The sequence below is a fragment of the Castanea sativa genome, chromosome 3 (assembly GCF_040712315.1).
Source record: "Castanea sativa cultivar Marrone di Chiusa Pesio chromosome 3, ASM4071231v1".
NCBI lineage: Eukaryota > Viridiplantae > Streptophyta > Magnoliopsida > Fagales > Fagaceae > Castanea > Castanea sativa.
This window is the reverse complement of record NC_134015.1, coordinates 6,130,439-6,151,274: the sequence shown is the minus strand read 5'-3', so window position 1 is coordinate 6,151,274 and position 20,836 is coordinate 6,130,439. Positions and strand designations below refer to the sequence as shown.

Sequence of the window (20,836 nt, the reverse complement as noted above, 5' to 3'; positions counted from 1 at the left end):
CTTTGTGAAGGGATGACTAAGCAACAGAATGCATTACACAGAAAATGTTTTGAAACTCTTGGAGAATCAATCGACTCAGACACCCTTGCATCCCTATAAATCACTTGCACTGGAGAAATAACCTTATGTGTGGTGAGTGTACGTCGCCACTTATCACCCCAAATTTTGAAGTTACATCCTTTACCAAAGCTCCATCTCAGACCTTGCTGAAGTATACGTCTGGCTGATAAAACACTTCCCACGTAAACAACAGGCAGGCTGTGGCCTAAATTTGCTGTAAAAAATCCCCGTGTAACTTGAGTTAAAAGAGAGATTGGATTATAATTAGAAGCCAGCCTTGCTTAGCAAGCATATTTTGATTGCATAAGTTATTCTTACATATAACTGATCCTGATCCTGATCCTGATTAACTACTACTACTGCTGCTGCTGCTTTTAGTAGAATAAGTAAAGCATGAAATGGAAACCTTACTCCAATAATCAAATGATTGCATATAAAAACAATAGATCTTGTTGAACAAGAAGCAGCAGCTGTACCCATTTCCTGAACAAGAAGAAGAAGAAGCAATCATAATGTTTCATACACACCAAAAAAAAAAAAAAACAATCATAAAGTTTGAGTGAATTCAAAATATTTCAGTTAATGCCTTAAATAGTGATTAAATTAAAATTTACTAGATTGGACCACTCGATAGTCCTGGGAGTAAACTTGTTTCATACACACCAAAAAAAACAAACATTGCATATTTAATAATAGAAAACATTAAAGCAAGGTTACTCACATTTTTTTTCCCTTTTAATAAGGGATTTTATTGCAAAAGAACTATCTCATGCATAAAAATCAACACAAGAAAGCTTAAGAATAGACCAAATTATACAAGTAAACGAAAGCAAATCTATTAACTCTGTAATAGTGCTACTATCACAAGGATAACATTCAACCATGCACAAAGCTGTGCAATAAAGGAACTTTTCAGTTGAAACTCTGATACGTACACATATTCAAAGGAGTGGCCGTTTCACTACCTCCACAAAATTCACATCAGACAAAAGGGAAGCCATATTCCACACAACAGCAAGCTTACTCATAAGCACACAAAATTGATCATAGTTTTAAGAGTAAATATGGACCTATAAATTAAAAACGAAAAGAAAAGGCCCACCATTTCCACCCAATCACATATTCCTAAGCGTCAAAATATTGGTATATATTTTTCATTGAATAATTCACAACTAAGAAGTCACATTACAATATATTTTAGAATGTTTGCAACATGTTACTTTAATTTCATTTTATCCTTTGACATATTGCCAAATATTGAAATTAACCAAAATACCTATTAGTGACTTCAGCCAATCCTGCTACAGTTACATTTCAATTTACATCTTAGTAAGGATATAAGAAACTGCAGAAACAAGCAAACCTAGCCACCACATCACATTTACCAAATCCATGCACTGTTAAAAAGTGGACTTGTCAAAAGGACCCATGTAAACTGCCATGTGAATAGCATTTCAGAAGTGTTTGAATCTATTATCTCTGCACTCATTTACAAATCAAGAATGCTTAAGAATTTTCCCTATTTTACTTCTTTTGGGCCATTGAACATAAATTGAAATGGGATATCAGTAGCTTCAGAAGCTGAGGGCATATCTAGGTATTAAGCAGAAAAATGAACCATATAATGAATGTCCCTCAATGAAAGAAACATGCAACTTGAATTCTGTTTTATGCTTCCATGATTCAATCACAATAGCATTATATCATTAGAATAGACCATCATTGTCCAGGTCTCTGTCCACTATCAATTGATTGCAGAATCTCAAGAACCTGAACAAACCAGAATTCTGTGCTGCAACGCTTTGTATGGATCCTCTATGTCCACACAAAATTTTGAAAGTCATTATTTAGAATGAATTATTTATGTGAGTTTCAGTTAGCTCAATTGGTAAGGTCTATTGTTGTTAAATAAAGGACTTGTGTTCAAATTTTGCCTACACCAAAAGCCAATGGGTGTCTTAGCTTAAAAGTAAAGAGCAATCATTATAGAATAGACACATTTGGTTTGAATTCTATCGTAACTAAGAAAGCAAAAAGAATATGATTATTAATGTTATCCTCTCTACCAAACAGTCACAATAAAGGGAAAATGGCCATGAACATGAAATTATAAAATTAGCCCTAGTATCCCATTGCTTCAAATCACAATAAGGCCATAATGGTAATTTTTTTTTTTCCTCCTATTTTTCCATCCTCTGAACCAAACACACATGATGAAAAAACTAAAATATTTTCTATCCTCCCACTTTTCGATCCTCTGAACATTTTCCATCCTCCCAACCAAACAGAACCTTAAAGATTTTGGGGCTGATCTAGGGAGCAGTAACAGATTAGGAGCAGATCTATATAAGTTCAGAAATTTAGGTTGTGTTTGAATTGGAAAGCTCAATTTCTATGATTGCCAAACTTTGATTAATGGTTGGAACCTAGTCTCACACTAGAATTCTTGACTATCCACCTAAGAGGGCTGTATAACACACCTGAAGGCTAGTGCGGCTGTAATTCTTCTCTTTTACGTTACCAGAAATATCAAATTACAGCCTTTCATATTAGACAAACTGAGGAGGAAACTTAAGTGGCTAAGTAACCTGCTACAATAAATAAGCTACTGATTAAGTAACTAGTTTTCCTTAAATTTTAAAACCACCAAATGTCTTATTTGTTCCACAAGATTACAATCTAAGATTAGTAAATATGATTGTACCATAAGTCAAGCTTCTACGTCAGCCCTTCTTCCATTCTATGCTAAGTAGAAATAAATTTTCTTCCTCAATACACTTTTTAAAGCACCACAACATCCACAAAAACATTGGATTCCATGATCGCCAAAGCATCAGGTTACTTTTGTACCTCAATGCAACCAAAGTTGCTTATCTTCTGGTCAATGAACAAAGAAGCAACTTCATTAAGTTGACAAGCAATTCAAACTACACTAATTGGATCTGATTCCCAAGTTAAGCGTGAATACAGTTCAAGAAATTTTATGATACTAAGATAAATTCAGCCTAGAAATAGAAAGTAATTGCCATACTTTATGTTAAAGCGTAATATATAATTTTATTGAAAATTTAACATACAAATCCAAAGCTTAATTTAATTGAAGGAAACATTTATTAACGTTAATTCCACTAGTTAATGGACAAATAACCACAAAAAATGCCAAATTTTAGAACAACAATATTTCGCATTAACTTTATATCAAGCATATTTGAAATAACAATCCATAAAAATAGGTTCAAAGCAACAACATGAGTGCACAACGAAATTCTTGCACACAAGAACAAAAAAAGATACTATCTTGTAAAAAGTATAAAATTTACTCAAAGCAAATGCATGTCTCTTACATATTAACTTGTGATGGGTAAACCTATGAAAGTTGTCCTTGATCTTGACAAACGATAAAACCTTCACACAAACTCTAGAAGAAATTCTTGAATTTTCTTATCTACTTGATTAGATGATAGCATGTCAACTAACATGCTTGCAGTGGTCACATCTGCTGAAAATCCTTTGTCAACCATTATTTGGAGATATTTTGTTGCCTTTGATGTCTCATTATGTTGCAGTAACCCTTGGATGATTTTGTTATACGTGCGATCATTAGGTGAGCAACCATTCCCATCCATTGTCTCAAGCAACTCACATGCTTCATCTATTAGTCCCTCTTGGCAAAGCCCTTTGATCATAATATTGTAAGTTGGCACATTAGGCTGCAATCCTTTGGTAGGAAGACTATCAAAGAATTCTCTGGCAATTTTAACTTTACCGGCATCACACAAGCCATCAATCAAGATGCTGGAAATCACAATATTATGGCCCAGCCTTTTGTCTTCCATCTCTTGAAACAATGCCATTGCCTCAACAATTAGTTTATTCTTACAAAGGCCATCTAACAGGATGGCATAAGTTTGGGGATCTGGATGTTGGCCACAAGCTTGCATTGTATTGAATAGCTCTGGTGCAGCCTGGACTCTCTCCACTCGACAAAACCCACCTATAAGAGTGGTGTAAGTCATTACATTGGGAATCATTACTTTGTTGGACATTTCAAGAAAGAGACACATTGCCTCATCAATTTCTTTACTTTTGCAATGTTTATTTATCAATATGGTATAGCTAAACACATTGGGTGAACAACCCTTCTCAACCATCACATTAAATGTCTTAACTGTCTTATCCATTCTGTTTTGCAAACAATAACCATCAATTAAAGAATTGTATGTGACTATGTCAGGATCAATGCCTCTTTGAATCATCACTTCAAAAACTTCTTCTGCCTCAGTCAACATCCCTTCCTTGCAAAGTGTGTCCACCAATATACTGAAGGTTCACACATCTGGCATGATCTTCCTTTGCCCCATCTCACTCAACAAGGTAGTAGCCTCCCTCCACCAGCCAAAATTGCATAGACCCTGAACTAAGGAATTGTAAGTGACAACGTTTGGCTGAATGCCTATACTCATTTGAAAGGTTCAAAGCCTCAGTTACCAATCTATCCTTACATAAACCGTCAATGATTGTGTTATAAAGCACCACATTAGTTTCAAAATCCCCTTTTTCTAGCTTCCTTAGCAACCTAATAGCCGCACTAGTCTCCCCAATCTTACACAGAACATTTACTATCGTCCCACAAGTAATAACATCAGGTTGATACCCTTTCTTCTCCATTTCCTCTACCAGCCTCACAGCTCCAGAAATATCACCTTGAAGACAGAGAACTATAACAAGAGTGTTTAGAGTTGATTGGGTAGGCTGATAACCAAGTTTCAAAACTGTTGCCAAGACAGAGAAACCAAAATCGACCCGGTTCAATTGGCAATAGCAATTAATCAAAACATTGAGAGTATAAACACTGGGAGTAATTCGAAACGATCCCATATCTCTAATTAGAGTAATGACTACGGAGTAATGCTTCATTCTCGCAATTGCACCCAATAATTGAGTAAAATCGACAATGGAAGGCAAAGGGTGCATGTGAAGCATTTTATCAAACAGGCCTAAGGCATGACCAAGATTCCTAAAGGTTCCACATTTGCAGTGATCTCTCACAGATTTCAACAACTGATTGCGATTCTGAACTGGGGTTTTCGCATTTTCTCTACTGCTATTAGCAGAATAAGCAAAAGCATGAAATGGAAGGCCTATTAGTCTATTAATGAAGCTATCAGATATAAAAACAAGAGAGCTTCTTGATTTACCCATTTCCTCATGGAGACCAAATAAGCAAATCAGGTTTTCACAAATGACAGTCTCTCAGGCTCTCAGCTAACAACTCGGGTCGGGTTTAGTTTCGGCGGAGCTCCGGAACTTCAGAAGGGAGAAATCGTGGTCCGGTGTAGGGATGGCCATACCCATTGGGTAATGGATATCCAACCCTACCCGATCCAAATATTTCGGGTAATACCCGGTTCTTGATGGGTAGAGCTTAATCGGGTAGGGTATGGATATTACCCGAATCATTCGGGTAGGGTATGGATAATATCCATACCCGACCCGTATTTTAAAAAAAAACCCTAAATCTCTCTCTCTCACAGTCTCACTCTAACTCAGACACTCTCACTGCCGTCACTCTCTCTCACAGTCACTCTCTCTCTCTCTGTTCTGACTCTGTGTTGTTGAAGCCGATACCACCATCAATCGCACTGGTTCAGGTTTGTCTCTCTCTGCCCTCTCTTCCTTCTGCCTTCTCAAAACAACATTGCAATTTTTTGTCTATGGGTTTTGTATTTTCTATTCTGTAGTCGAAATTTTCATGGGTATTTTGTTTTGTTTTGACTTGGCCATATGGGTCTAAATCTATTGGTAAGGCTGGGAGTGTCAATAACGAGGTTTGGTGCTTGGGTTGGTTTAGTTTTGTTAAGGAATGGTTGGAGATTTTATGTTTTTCAGAGTTCAAGGTTTGTCTAACTGAAATGCAATCAATTAACTGTTCGATGAAATGCCTCTATGAGCTGTGTATTTTGATTTTACTGAGATTTTGAGCAATTGTACGCAGATTTTGAGTTATGGTGTCACAACCTCAACCACTAGTCCTGAATTCATCATGTGCATCCATTTTTGTTTGTAAATTTGTATAGGTTGGTAGACCATCTCTTTTTGTATATACACGAGTGAAAAACAGAATATATATTTGCTCTTCTACTTCTAAGTCAATTCACTGCCTTTAACAAATTTTTGCTCATGTCACTATTGAATTCTATTTCAAGGCCCAAGGGTATTCATTTCTAGTGCAAGAATGTTTCAACTTCTATAGATTCTAGGATATTGGTCTCACAAAATACCTCGTAAAATTTAAAATCTCAAGTCTAACTGTACAAAATTTGATAAAAAAAGAAATTATAATAAATGATCATCTTACTAGCTCAATCCCTTAGAACTTGTGAAATTAATTAATAGAAGGAGGTGGTTTGAGCCATTTAAATTTAAATTTGGTGCGTATGGGTTCCAATTTCTGCTCAACATATAACACTGCATTTAGAAAATGCAGGGAGTGAATCTGTTTTAGGACCAATCTCCTCCACATTATAAACTTGCATGGCTGCTCTTGGGTTAAGCCTTACAGACAAAAGTGTGTTGGTGGCTGACTTGTTGTAGTACGTTGGTATTAGCAAATGTGGGAAGATATTTATGCAGATTTTGTTTTGATATCCATTTAGATATTAGTTGATAGTCCATCATCAACTCATTGTTATTGAAAGCATAATCATGAGGCACGTATGTATTTTTTAACATCCTTAACTGTATTTTGCCCATTATTTCTAGTTTGAAAAATCCCACCATCTTAAAGTTCTAATTTGGGTAACATGCAAAAATTCAAACTGGGCTGGAACTGTTGCTGTCTCACAAGGTTCTAGTTCTTCAACTTTTCTTGGTTTTGTTGTGGGTGGTACTAGGATTTTTATTTTAATTTCTTGAACGTGACTTTTGCTTGTAATTGTAATCTTTTTATTTTTAGTATTGCTGAGAGCTCCAACAAGTACATAGTTTTGTGAACATTTACAGTTGCTTTTAGGAATTTTTGTATCTGGGTTTTCTATAGTGGTTTCTACGATTGTGTTAAATTGTTGTTTTGGAGACAAATTTGAATTTTTGGGTTTGTACTATTGTGTTAAATTAGTTCTTTTAGAGACAGAAAGTTTAATTTTGGGGTTTTTTTTTCTAGGGCTTTGTTCAGATTTTGAATTCTAGGGTGTTGTATATGATGTTGGTTCTAAGCATGAATTCAAAGAGACAAAGGGGCCCAAATGTTAGGTTAGGGGAAATTGGTGATGTTTCTGCAGCTTTTGCATGTAGGTTTCCTCACAAAACTGAGGGAAAATTGGGGCATAAGAGATGGAGACATGATTTTGTGAACCCTCAAGAATTTGAAAACAATTTCATATGTGGTTTCTCAAAGTTCACAGCTTCAGAACCTGGTATCTCTCCAGGGACTTCAGCTGATTTGCAATAGAACAGAGAGAACAAGAATCCAAACTCATCAAACATGGCTTCTGAATTTGCAACTTCAGCTGATCAATTTCTGTTTATGGATTTACTTTTTCCCAGATGTATGGCATGGTTTACTTTATTGTCGTTTCATGTAGTTAAAGACTTAAAAGTGTGTCTTAGAATGAAACGTGAGGACGTGGCAGAACTTAGAAATGGAAAGCATTTTTCTTCAGCACAGGCGTAGGAATGCCTTGATTTATGATTTTCCTTTGTCCTTTCTTGACATAGGAGAGGGAAAATGCTTTTATATATATATATATATTAAATTCATACCAAAATTCTTGTAACTTAATGTGTGAATTCTGATGCTTTATTTCTTGATAGCAGAGATGGGACAGTAGATGGGGACTCAAACGTGAATCAAAAGCTGGAGAACTTTAGTGGAGGTGCATTCTGCAAGTGTGGTGAAGAGTTGTGTCATCTCCAAGATTGAAGGGCCTAAAGCAGGCAAGGCCAAATCAGCCTTTTTTGAATGTGCTGATGGTTGCACTTATCATAATGTGATCGTCCTTACAAGCATCCAGAATGACTTTAGAGGCTTCACGCTTATTACAACAAAAATTGCTTTTAGCATGGGCTACCGAATTTAGCTTTCCCCTAATCTAAAGAAATATTTTTTGAATTCAAGAGAATTACAACTTGCAACTATTTCTATAATTTATTAATGTAACATCAATCATATTTATTTTTATTGTTACGTTCTCATGAAGTGAACACTTTAATACACACCTAGTTTGGGAATCTATTAACAATACACTTTAATACACTTTATGTTTGGGAATCTATTAACAATTCAATGGCCAAGTGTAGTGGTCTATATTAAAGAATTTGAGATTCATGAAAGGCGTCCAATTCACCTTTGACTGAGATGGAATATTTCGCTCGCAAATGTCACCATCGATGATAATGGAGTTTGTGCCTTTCAAATGGCAGTGTAAAAGCCCACTTGTACACGCAGTCTCTGTGTTTTAAGTGTAAAGTCGGTCAAACAAGTTGAACCAAGCTTTGCAAAGTCTGTGTTGTATAAGAAGATCCTGTACCACTGAATGACAAGCAGGCAAGGCCTTTTTCTTTCTTTTATTGATTAGTTTTTTCTTTTTTAAGATAAAGTTATTGGTTAATTTTTAAGTTAAAATGATTCGGGTAAGATTCGGGTAAGTTTCGGGTATGGATATTATTATTAAAAAAAAAAAGTTTCGGGTTTCGGGTAGGGTATGGATATCCATGGATAATCATTCGGGTAAAATTCGGGTATAGATATTAATGGATATTGATATTCGGGTATCCATGGGTAACATTTTCGGGTAGGGTATGGATCGGGTATACCCATACCCTACCCATGGCCATCCCTAGTCCGGTGGAGATGGAGAGCGAGGCTGAGTGCGACTGTTTGAGAGAGTAAGAGTGACAAAATATTGTCTAGTAAAACAGCCCAAACAAAACAAAGTAAATTATTTTTTACAGTATGTATTTTTAATTTATTTTGCTTTATTGCATTTTTTTTTTTTACATAATTGTTTTTTCGGTACAAAGTTTAACAATAAATTTGATTGGAGTTTAAGGCTACAATTTTATTTAATATTTATTTTTATTGAATATAAATTTTGATAAATTTACCATTAGATTACATTTTCTTTTAATATCCTTCATACTTGCAAAATTATACAAAATATTTTTTTAGTAGATAAAAAATATTAATTAATTGCTGTATCTTTGTAGCATTAATTAATGTATCTTAAAAAAAAAAAGGGTTGAAAAAGAATCACTCAGCTTTAACTTTGACAATAGTCTTTTGTATTAAATTTTAGTTTAATAATAATTTTTTTTTTAAGATTTCTATCAACCCATTTGATTTCAAAATATTGAAACGTTGTTTGTAAAGTAGATTATAGATTAACCTATTGCATTTTATTATACGGTCTAAATTACTTATTAATAAAAAAAAAATCCTGCATACTGCACTAGAGCTATGCACATACCGTATATGTAAAAATAAAAATAATAAAAAAGGCATAGCATAGGTAAAAAAAAAATAAAGCAATAAAATTCGGATTCAAATCCTCTAGATTTCCTAGGGTACACTACCAAATAAATTTAATGGTCTGGATTCTGCCATATCAGCATTCCACTAACAATATTCTTAAAATAATAAAATAATGTTGCAAACAAAATAATTAAGATTATTGTTAGTAGAATGCTGACATAGCAGAATCTTGACCATTAAATCATTAAAAAGTAGTTAGAATTTAAGGAAATCTATTGGTAGAGTACCTTAGGAAATCTAGAGAATCTGAATCCATAAAATTCAAACCCATTTATAATACTGTTTACATTTTTTAGGAAATAGATATTAAAAAAAATACTATCGGTGTCTAAAGACTAATAATTATAAATTTAAAAATAAAAAAATTTCCATGCAGAGCACGAGGCAATAGCTAGCATATTTTAAAATTTAAATGTAGCATTTATTTTTTTTAAACTCTTGTTGAGTCACATTAACTTAGCATTTCAGTTATTCAGTTCACTTCAGTCTTATTCCGTTCACTTCGGTCTCATTTGGTTCATTTCTATCTTATTTAGTCTACTTTGGTCTATTCGGTCCACTTTAGTCCTATTTCATTCTATTTGGTCTACTTTGGTCTCATTCGTCCATTCGGTTCTATTCAGTCCACTTTAGCTCCATTCGGTCCATTAGGCCATATTTAGTCCACTTCAATTCATTCTGTCCACTTTAGTCCTATTAGGTCTTATTAGGTACACTTTGGTCCAACTCGTTTCATTCGGTCTAATTTAGTCCCATTCAGTCTATTCTGTCCACTTTTTTATATTCGGTCCACTTCGGTCCTATTATGTCCACATTATTCCTATTAAGTCTACTTAGGCCTTATTCGGTCCATATTGGTCCTATTCGGTCCTCCCGTTCTCTTCTGTCTATATTGGTCCTATTCGGTCCATTATTTCAACTTTGGTCCATTCAGTCCACTTTGCCATTATTCTGTCCACTTCGTTCCACTCGGCTCACTTTGGTCCATTCTGTCTAATTTGGTCTTATTCGGTCCACTTTTGTTAACTTTTGTCCTATTACAACTGGATTATTTTTGTAAACTGAAATTGATTCAAGATCTAATTTGGTCCAGAACCTAGTCGCCAAGAACTCATGAATTTTGGGAATGATTTTGGGAGGGGTGCATACCTATATACGCTTTGATATTTAGGCTATATTTGAATTGCAATACTAGTTTACTTTTTTATAATTGGTAAACTTTGAATAACGGTTAGAACATAGTAAAGGTAATTGGTACGAGAAATAAAATCTATGAACCTAGTCTCACACTAGGACTCTTGAGAGTCTTGAGTATCCACCTAAGAGGGCTGTATAAGTATAATGCGCCCAATGACTAGTGTGGCTATGATTCTTCTCAAAAGTTTCATTACCAGAACTACTAAATTACAGCCCTCTATATAGAAAAACTGAAAAGATTACTTAAATGGCAAGTAACCACAATAAATAAACCAGTATCCTTACTAGTCTTCCTCAAATTTCAATATTACTAAATGTCTCATTTGTTCCACAAAATCACAAACAAATATTAGTAAATATATAGGCCTTTTTTAATATATACCACTATTAGTTTCTTTAAAATATTCTCTCATCTCCCCTTGTGTGTGTGTGTGTTAAAATACTTAGTATTTTTAAAAAAAAAAATATTAGTACATATGAGATTATACCATTAGTCAAGCTGTTAGCCCCTCTTCCATGCCATGCAAAATAGAATTAAAGCATCCAAAACACTAGATCAAGTTGTAAATAATGGTAAAGTCTCAACTAATAAAGTCTCTAATAATTGAATAAGAGATTTAGAATTCAATTCCCGCCTATATCACAAACCAATTGGTGATTTAATCTAACGATAAAGAGTTATTATCAAAAGTAGACACTATAGGTTGAAACACTCTCTACAAAAAAACAAAAAATTTTAAAAAGTTGTAAATGATGGGTTTAAACATTTGCTTGCAAATCTTGAAAATCTAGTACCTACCGTGCTGGTGTGATAACAGTACAACGAAAAATTATAGATTATGATCGAAATAGCTTTACCTCATTGGAGGGATGGAGGCATGACGCAACCAAAAGCGCAAAACTAATTACTATTTGTTACACTGTTGTGTGATATGAAAAGAATAAAATTACTAATAATGGCATCCTTGCTTAAAAATTTCTTCTCTTTTTGATTGGTAAGAATGTAATATTACTGATAAAGAAAAAAAACCTAGTGCTCACGATGATGAACACAAAGGATCGTAAGAATACAAATAAATCAAATGCTAGGGCTATGTGAATTTAGAAACTCAAAAAGTATCAAAACAATGTGAAGCACCCCAAGCCCTAGACCAATCAAAAAGAGTTTGAACAAATAAAGAATTTAATTGATCCAAAGAGCATTCAATACCCTCAACCGAATAGCAATTCCATCCCTTCCAAACTGTCTACATCAAAGAACCTGGCACCAAGTTCCACAACCAAGTCATGCTTTCCAAACCAATTCCTCCAACTAAACAATGAGCTCCCGATAGATCATGGCATGAATCAATGAATACCAAACAACTGGACAACTCTCCCCAAAAAGCATAAACAATCTCACAATGAAGTAAAAGATGTTCCATTGTTTCCCCATTTCTTTGTCACGTGCAATTCCAATTCTCTAAATAACCAGAAGACATAAGAGAGGAGACAATGGGTTGCCCTGTCTCAAACCCCGAGAGCTGCCAAAGAAATCTGCAGGGGAACCATTTGCCAACGTGGAGAAGCAAATATTAGAAATACAAGCCTTAATCCACCTCTTCCATCTCTCCCCAAAACCCATATGATCCAGAAGATAATATAGAGTAATCCCAATTCACATGATCACAGGTCCGGTTCACAGCAATGAGCAAGGTCCTGTTCACTTGTTGCATCAAAGTAGTGGTCTCCATGTGAATGAACTCCTCTGCAGTTAGGTTCCTATGGTTACATAAAAAAATGCATTAGTTCTAACTGGAAAAAAAGATCTGCCTTATAATGGTCTGATAGCATAGTCATATACATAAAATTTATAATCTACAATGACTATTGGGTTAGTGGGATGAAACTTTTTATCAAACTCAGGTGATTTGAACTTTGGAATCTAATGGAGGAAAATAAAATGGATGGAAGTGAAAACTTTTTGTTATGAAGGAGATCGTCATTCTATTCAATAAGATGAATGTCACTGCTCCTTATGAGCCTCTTAGTTCCTTGATTTATGACAGCAATGGCACCATTTCAACTTTCTCACAGAGTGTCAAGAGACGAGCTTTTACTATACTTTGGTCTCCATTTACATGAATAACATACTCTTCTTTCTCAAACATGCTATGAAACCAATTTAGTCCACTTGATTGAAGAAGCAATGACAGCATTCTGTCACAAAGGAAATTAACTATCCATCCAGGCATCAATAGATCTTTGAAGAATTTACTTATTAATTTGACTTCAATCTAAACCATCCAAAGATCATGCTATTTCACGATTGCCTTCATCATTTGATGATATACAAATCTGATAAACCAAAAAGGTTTGCATTTTGTGCATTGCAGCTAAAACTCCACTGGATTTTTAAATTTCTAGTATAATTTAGAAGGCAAGTTACTTATTAAAAAATTTACAAAGCAAGTTTGTCTTCAGATACATACTTGTATAATAAAACCAATGCCATTATAAGTGGATCACTCTACCGATTGCACACTACGTTTCGAAAGATGCTAAAGCACATGAAAGAGTGTCTAAGTGTACAGGAAAAAATGGATCCCACAAGAATGATCTAGCCAGCTCTCCTACCTGTTCCATACAGATGCAATACGGTAATTATTCAATGAAACAGAATACTCGGTATCTTCGGCGCATCAATTATAGTCTTGTAATATTCATCATAAAGGATAAGCTATTAAAAATTTAAAATTCATCACTGTTATTAAATACATCTTTTCTTTTAGAGGAGGTCTAAGATTGAAGGCATTAGGAGTTCTTCTACCATTTGAAATAATAAAAATTATAATTAAAAAAAAAAAAAAAAACATTGAACTGCATTTTAGGATTATTATGCATCAAAAATAGTATCACCCTAAAATGATTTATCAAAGACCTTAAAAAAATATATATCATTGGTTTAGGACCTAAAATTCAATTATTCTGATATAAAGTGCATGCATCATATATCAAAGTTGATTCATAAAAAATATGGATAGATTGGTTATAAATTTGAGAGTAAGAGAAGTAAAAGATAAAACAACCTTGCTCTGGCCAATGTGAGGATTCTGTTCTAGCATGGTGAAGATACCATTATTCCTAACTTCCGTCACCCTTGGTAGTTGCTTTGTCTTTCCTCATTTTCCAATTCTTGGAAAAGACGTGTATAAGAAGTGTTTCACATCCATTGGGTGCAATACATTGCATATGCAAGATGGTGGATTTGGGAATTAGTCTGTTAGAATGTGGAGAAGCAAATCACCTCAAGACACCAAAGAACTATAATTTATAAATCAATGAAACCAATATACCAATCTGAAAATCTTCTGCTGGTAATGTCAGATTTTATCTCTACGTTATTAGCAGTGTGGATACCAAATCCATTTACAACATATGTACTGCATCTATCCCGCTATGTTTTTTTCCCTATTTTAAGTGTAACTATATAGCTATGAATTGACATGTGAGAGTTGGCAAATAATTAGATGCTTTAATGAACATGTCCTTTAGATAATTCAATCAATGGCTAAACACACAACAAAAATTAATTCAATGTCATTTGCCATACACATTCAGACTTAAATGACCAAAATAAAACAATCAACAGAAGAAATGAAAAATAGATTATTTTAAACTACCAAGAATAAAGAGTACCATGAGAACCTCCCAACCAAATTGTGTTCATTCCATGCGCCTCTTTTTTCTGTCTAACTCTGACATCTGCATTTGCCTTTCCTACATTGTTAACCAGCATCAAAATGGTGACATTTTATGGCCGTGGCATAAGATCCATCTGCTGTACCCTCTCACCCCCTTTGCAACCACGGTGAACCCGTTCTCCAATACCCCTAGAACGGTGCATTTCCTTTCCCTGCCTAAAATTGGTCATCAAAGAAAATTTCATTACAACATCCTAGGCAAATTTCTACGAATAACATACTTTGTCAAGATAATTGAACAATTTTTTTATGCCATAAACAATTGAAACATAAACAGCAAGTAAAAATATCTTCCATTAAAATTATTTTACTTATATTGATAAACCTACCTTGCATCCCCATTAATTAGTAATACCGCGTTTCATTTATTGCAAGGCTTATAAAACTTCAGGCAGCATATGCAAGAGAACAGTTACGGTCTTCTGATTTTTTTTTTTTTTTAATTAGTTTTTTTAAGTAACTACCACCTTTGGAATTAATGGTAATTCTATTTATGATCTTCAATTCCCTACATCTGGAAGGGTAGCAGGCCTATCTAGGAATATCTTTGATTCTTTTTCTTTTTTTTGATAAGTAATAAGTTTATTGATGTCAGGAATATCTTTGATTCTTCAGATAACCCTAGTCACCTTGCCCTCATTTGAAACAATCAAGATCAGCATTAACACTGGATTTGATTACAAATTAAAAATAGATCTTTTTTTCATAAGAAAAAAATTAGATCTCCTTGGATCCGGGTGATTCATGAATTAAGAACAAATGTCAGACCACTTGTGATTGGTAAGGTTAATAAGCATCTATTTCATTCAAGAGAGTGGACTCACGATCACTAAACTAGGATGTTACATTCTACTACACAGCAATCTAAGTTGCCTATCTCATAGTCAATGGACAATGAAGCACCTAGAAAACTATCAGCAACTTCCTTAGGTTGACAAGCTAATCAAACTACACTATTCCAAATGGGTTACCAAGTCCAATATTTGTACAATGCTAGAAAACATATGAAACATATACTCTAACAGCACTAACACACATAAGAAATTTATTAGAAAAATAAAATAAAAAACACTGATACATTAGTTCATTATTCCAAACCCTTTAACATGCAACCCATAAATTTAGTTTAATTGAGTTGAACACTTCAAAATTCTAATTCAATAAGAAAAAGGCAAAAATTATCAACAATCCCAGGCTCTACAAGAAATATTATGCAAAAGCTTTGCATAAGCTGAGGTTTGAGATAAATCTTTTAAAAAATATGTTCAAATTAACAGCACTAGAGCAAAACATAATTGGAAGGAGAGATCGCAAAATTAGAATTGCAACAAATAACACAGATACATTTAAGGATCACCTTGTAAAAGTATAAGAATGACTTGCAGCAAATATAGCTGGTACTTGCAATTGCACTCATTAATTAACATGATCTCTCCTGCACAATCTCCTTTGATCATATTGCACACACTGCACTGCCAGGTACCTTCAAATGGGGCAATACTTCCTAGCCTGAAATTGAGAGAAACTTAGTAAATCAAAAATAGAAAGTATGACTAGTCCATTTGAAACATGTTGGTGGGAGGACATCAGGTTCTTCAACAACAGGGTTAAAACATTTCTGCTTGTAGATTTTGAAAACCCCATACCTACTACATATTTATATTACAGTATTTTTTTTATATAAGTCTTTTTGGTATATATCTACTCTACTCAATAGATAGACCTCTATCCAATGAGCAGGGGGGGGGGGGGTAAGGCTTGAAACAAACAAAACTAATTACTGTTTGTTTCACAATAAACTCATTTAGTTGTGTGATATAGAAAGATTGATTAAAATAATTAATAATTTTATTATTTCTTAAAAAAATGCTACATCATTCACCATCAAATGAATATCGGTTCAAGCATCCATAGTAACAGTCAAAAAGCACTAGGTGCAAACAAAGACAAGAATCAGAATTGTGAAGGATGGACACAATTACAAAAACTAATACTAGGTTTTAACTGAAGACAATCAAAATATTTGAAACAGACCATAACTTAGGCTAATTGACATTTTAAAGGACTGCCAACTCAATCCATTCTGGTTTTAAAACAACGGTCTAACTAGAAAGCACATACGTCTTGCTTTAACATTAAATTTGATTTTTAGCAATTGCAATCAAACTACATTTGTTATAAATGAGGATAGTTAGTAAGCAAGATGTAGGACAACGAGCATGAGAAACAAAATAATTGATGATCTTACTTGGTCCAGCATCTAATCACTAACGATTTTAAGATCAGCTAAGGTAGTGGTAACAGACTAGGTGCATATCTATATCAGGTTAGATATTTAGGCCACATTGAAAACTAGTTTTACATATCCATAAAATGAGTGTAGTTGGAAAGATAAAATTCTAAATGAGGAAATCTGCTTAAAGATAGGAGTGCCCCCCTATTGATGAAAAGATGAGGAAGAGTTGCTTGAAATGGTTTGGTCATGTTCTAAATAGAGATACTAATGCACTGGTAAAAAAAAGTGAGTTGATTCAAGTTGAGGGAACAAAAAAGGATGGAGGAAGACCAAAAATAACATTTGAAGAAGTAGTAAAAATTAAAAAAGGACATGTTAATTTAGGAACTAACAGAAAGGATGATTTCAAATAGAATAGAATAGAGAAAAGAATACATGAGGCCATCCTTGACTAATTTGTTGAAGATCCATAACCGACCCAAAATTGAAGACTAAGGCTTTGTTGTTGTTGTTGTTGTACTGTGACCAGAGAATTTTAATAATGGTTGGAACATTGTTAAAGTGACTAGAGTGAGAAAGAAGAAGATACACTAGCATTCTTAATTATAACACCCCAGAGGGATGTATAACACACCCACAGGCCTTTCTATAATTTACAACCCTTTCTATAGGTTGACTAAGCAACTAGTCTTCCTTAAATTTCAATATTACAAGATGATTCATTTGATCCACAAAATAATAAACTTAGTGAATATTATCCTACCATTATTCAAGCTCCTAAGTCATCCCATATTCTGTTCCAGGCCAAATTGGAACTAGTTTTCTTCTATTATAAACTAGTAGATGTATTACAACATTTAAAGCATTTACTACATTTAAAAGAAAAAAAAAAAACCATTGGATATCATGATCACAAAACAATGAGGTTACTTGAATATCAAACACAACCTAAGTTGCTTATCTTTTAGTCAATGAAAGGAGAAGCAAGTTCCTTAAGTTTTTTACCTTCTAGTCAACTTATGATACTAGGGCACACTAAAATTAGAAACATGAGAAAGATAATCACTGCACCTTATTATAGAGAGCAATATATAAATTTTGAGCATAGCATATATTTTTATTGAAGAGAATTTAACATAAAACTCCTAAATTTAATTTAATTTAATGGAACATTTGAAATTCAATTCAACCAGCCATTGGCTGTATAACCAAGAAAAATGCCAGACCTTCTAAGAACAGCATTTAACATTACCTTCAAATCAGCCAAATTTTCAAGTAGACATTTATGAAAATAGGTTTTAAGTAGCAACATGAAAGCACAACAAAATTGCAATGAAAGATATAACAGTTAAAGGAACAAATAGCCTTGCACACAAAAGAAATATTATCATGTAAAAGTATAAAACTTACTTGAAGCAAATATATTGACTTGTGATGGGTAAAAAGATGAAAGTTGTCTTCATCTTGAGGAACTTAAAAGCCTTCAAACAAGCTCCTAAAGCAATTTTTGCATGTTTTTATCTACTTTATTAGATGCTATCAATTCAACCAACATGGTTGCAGTGGTTGCATCTGCTGAGAAACCCTTGTTAATCATTATTTGGAGATATTTCATTGCTTTTGACGTTTCATTATGTTGCAGTAACCCTTGGATGAGTGTGTTATATGTGCGATCATTAGGTGAACAACCGTTCCTATCCATTTTTTCCAACAGCTCACATGCTTCATCTATTATTCTATATTTGAAAAGCCCTTTGATCATTATAGTGTAAGTCCAAACATTAGGTTGCAACCCTTTGGTGGCAAGACTATTAAAGAGTTCTCTTGCAGTCGTAAATTTCCCAGCATTACACAAACTATCAATCAAGATGCTGTAAATCACAATATTATGGTCTAACTTTTTGTCTTCCATCTCCTGAAACAATTTCATCGCCTCAGAAATTTTTTTGTTCTTACAAAGACCATCTAACAAAACAGCACAAGTCTGAAGATTTGGATGTTTCTCACAAGCTCGCATCTTATAGAACAGCTCAAGTGCATCCTGAGTTCTTTGCAGTCGGCAAAACCCACATATAAGAGTCGTGTAAGTGACAACATTAGGAATCACTCTCTTATTAGACATTTCATGAAAGAGACTCATTGCATCATCAATATTTTTATTTTTGCAGTATCCATTAATCAATATGTTATAGCTAACAACATCAGGCAAACAACGCCTCTCAAACATCAGATTAAATATTTTGACTACATCATCCATTTTGTTTTGCAAACAATAACCATCAATTAAAGACTGGAAAGTGGTTGTGTTGGGCTCAATGCCTCTTTGAACCATCAAATCAAAAACTTCTTTTGCCTCTGCCAGCATCCCCTCTTTGCAAAGCGTGTCCAACAATATGCTAAAGGTTTGCACATTTGGCGTTATTTTTCTTTGTGTCATCTCATTTTACAAATAAGTAGCCTCCTTCCACCAGCCAAAACTGCATAGACCTTGGATTAAGCACGTGTAAGTGACAAGGTCTGGCCGAATGCTTTTACTCAACATTTCCGGAAAAAGATTCAAAGCCTCAATTACCAATCTATCCTTACACAAACTATCAATGATTGCGCTATAAAGCACCACATTAAGTTCAACATTCCCTTTTTCGATCTTCCTGAGCAACCCAATAGCCACACTAGTCTCACCTGCCTTACTCAAACCATTAACTATCGTTCCATAAGTAATTACATCAAGCTCATAACCTTTCTTCTCCAATTCATCTACCATCCTCACGGCTCTAGCAATGTTACCCTGAAGACACAGCCCCTTTACAAGAGTGTTTAGAGTAATAAAGTCCGGCTGATAACCAAGTTTCAAAACTCTTGCTAAACTAGAGAACCCGAAATCAACCCGGTTCAAACAACAAAAGCAATTAATCAAAACATTCACAGTATAAACATCAGGAGACACACCCAATGACTCCGTTTGCTTAATTAGAGCAACAACTACCGAGTAATGCTTCATTCTTGCAACTGCACCCAACATGTGATTAAAATCGTCAATGGAAGGCAAAGGGCGCATGTGAAGCATTGTATCAAACAAGGTTAAGGCGTGATCGAGATTCCTAAAGGCTCGAGGATTGCATTGATGTCTCACAGATTTCAGGAACTGATTCTGATTCTGATTATGGGTACTATCCACATTCTCTCTACCACTACTACTATAACAACTACTACTAGTTTGAGCATGAGCAAGAGTGGAATAGTAATAACAATAGTAAGTTAGAGCATGAAATGGAACAGTTACTCTAATAATCAAGCGATTGAATATAAAGACAAGAGCTTTTCTTGATTTAGCAGAAGCCGTACCCATTCTTTTGCAGAACGCGAAGAAGAAGGAGAAGAAGCAAACAATTCGGGTCGGGTTTAGATTTCGGTGTGGGTCGAGTACTTCAAAGGAGACTGCTTCGTTTTGAGACTGATGGGTGGTCAATACATGGAGAGTTGGACTTGGATTGACTGACTTGGCTGGCTGCCTCCCACCCACACACTATCCAGATTCCAGACACAGGCACACGGTGCTTTCCTCTGTAACACAAGTGCAGAGCAGCACAACCACAGTTGTTGTTGTTTTTTTTTTTTTTTTTTTTTTTTTTAATCATACTTTAAGTTTAAACTCCTAAATTAATTTAATTTGTATAAAAGAAACTTTTTTAAAAAATCTTTTTTTTTTTTTGAAGCCAAAAATCATTTAAATTGGAATAAATTAAATTATATAGTTTTTAAAATAACAAGTAAAGATGGTTTTTTTCTTCTCATGGGCCACGACTTTTGGGTCTGTTTGGTTAAAAGGGTGGAAAAGTAGGAGGATAGAAAATGATAGGAGAATGAAAAAGTAAAAGGATAGAAAAAATGAGTTTAAATAAATTTACTTATATACTCTTGTTAAATAATGATTTTCAATTAAAACAAAATAGTGACAAATATTCTATAAAAAAAAATAGTGACAAATAACCACACAAAAAAAAAAAACAATCACCTAAATTTATTTTAAAAAAAATCACATCTAGTTATTAAAAAACAACTAACACG

At 34.1% G+C, this 20,836-nt stretch overlaps 1 long non-coding RNA gene and 2 pseudogenes across 1 annotated transcript; 1 reads left to right on the top strand and 2 right to left on the bottom strand.

Moving 5' to 3' along the window:
* Nucleotides 1-396: 396 nt before the first annotated feature.
* Nucleotides 397-5,431, bottom strand: LOC142627280 (uncharacterized; annotated as a pseudogene).
* A 149-nt stretch (nt 5,432-5,580) lies between these two features.
* On the top strand, nt 5,581-8,239 carry LOC142627281 (uncharacterized). Its single transcript, XR_012842797.1, has 2 exons — nt 5,581-5,711; nt 7,876-8,239. It is a non-coding gene; the product is annotated as an uncharacterized LOC142627281 (long non-coding RNA).
* A 3,519-nt stretch (nt 8,240-11,758) lies between these two features.
* LOC142627417 (uncharacterized) lies at nt 11,759-20,107 on the bottom strand (annotated as a pseudogene).
* Between the last annotated feature and the right edge of the window lie 729 nt (nt 20,108-20,836).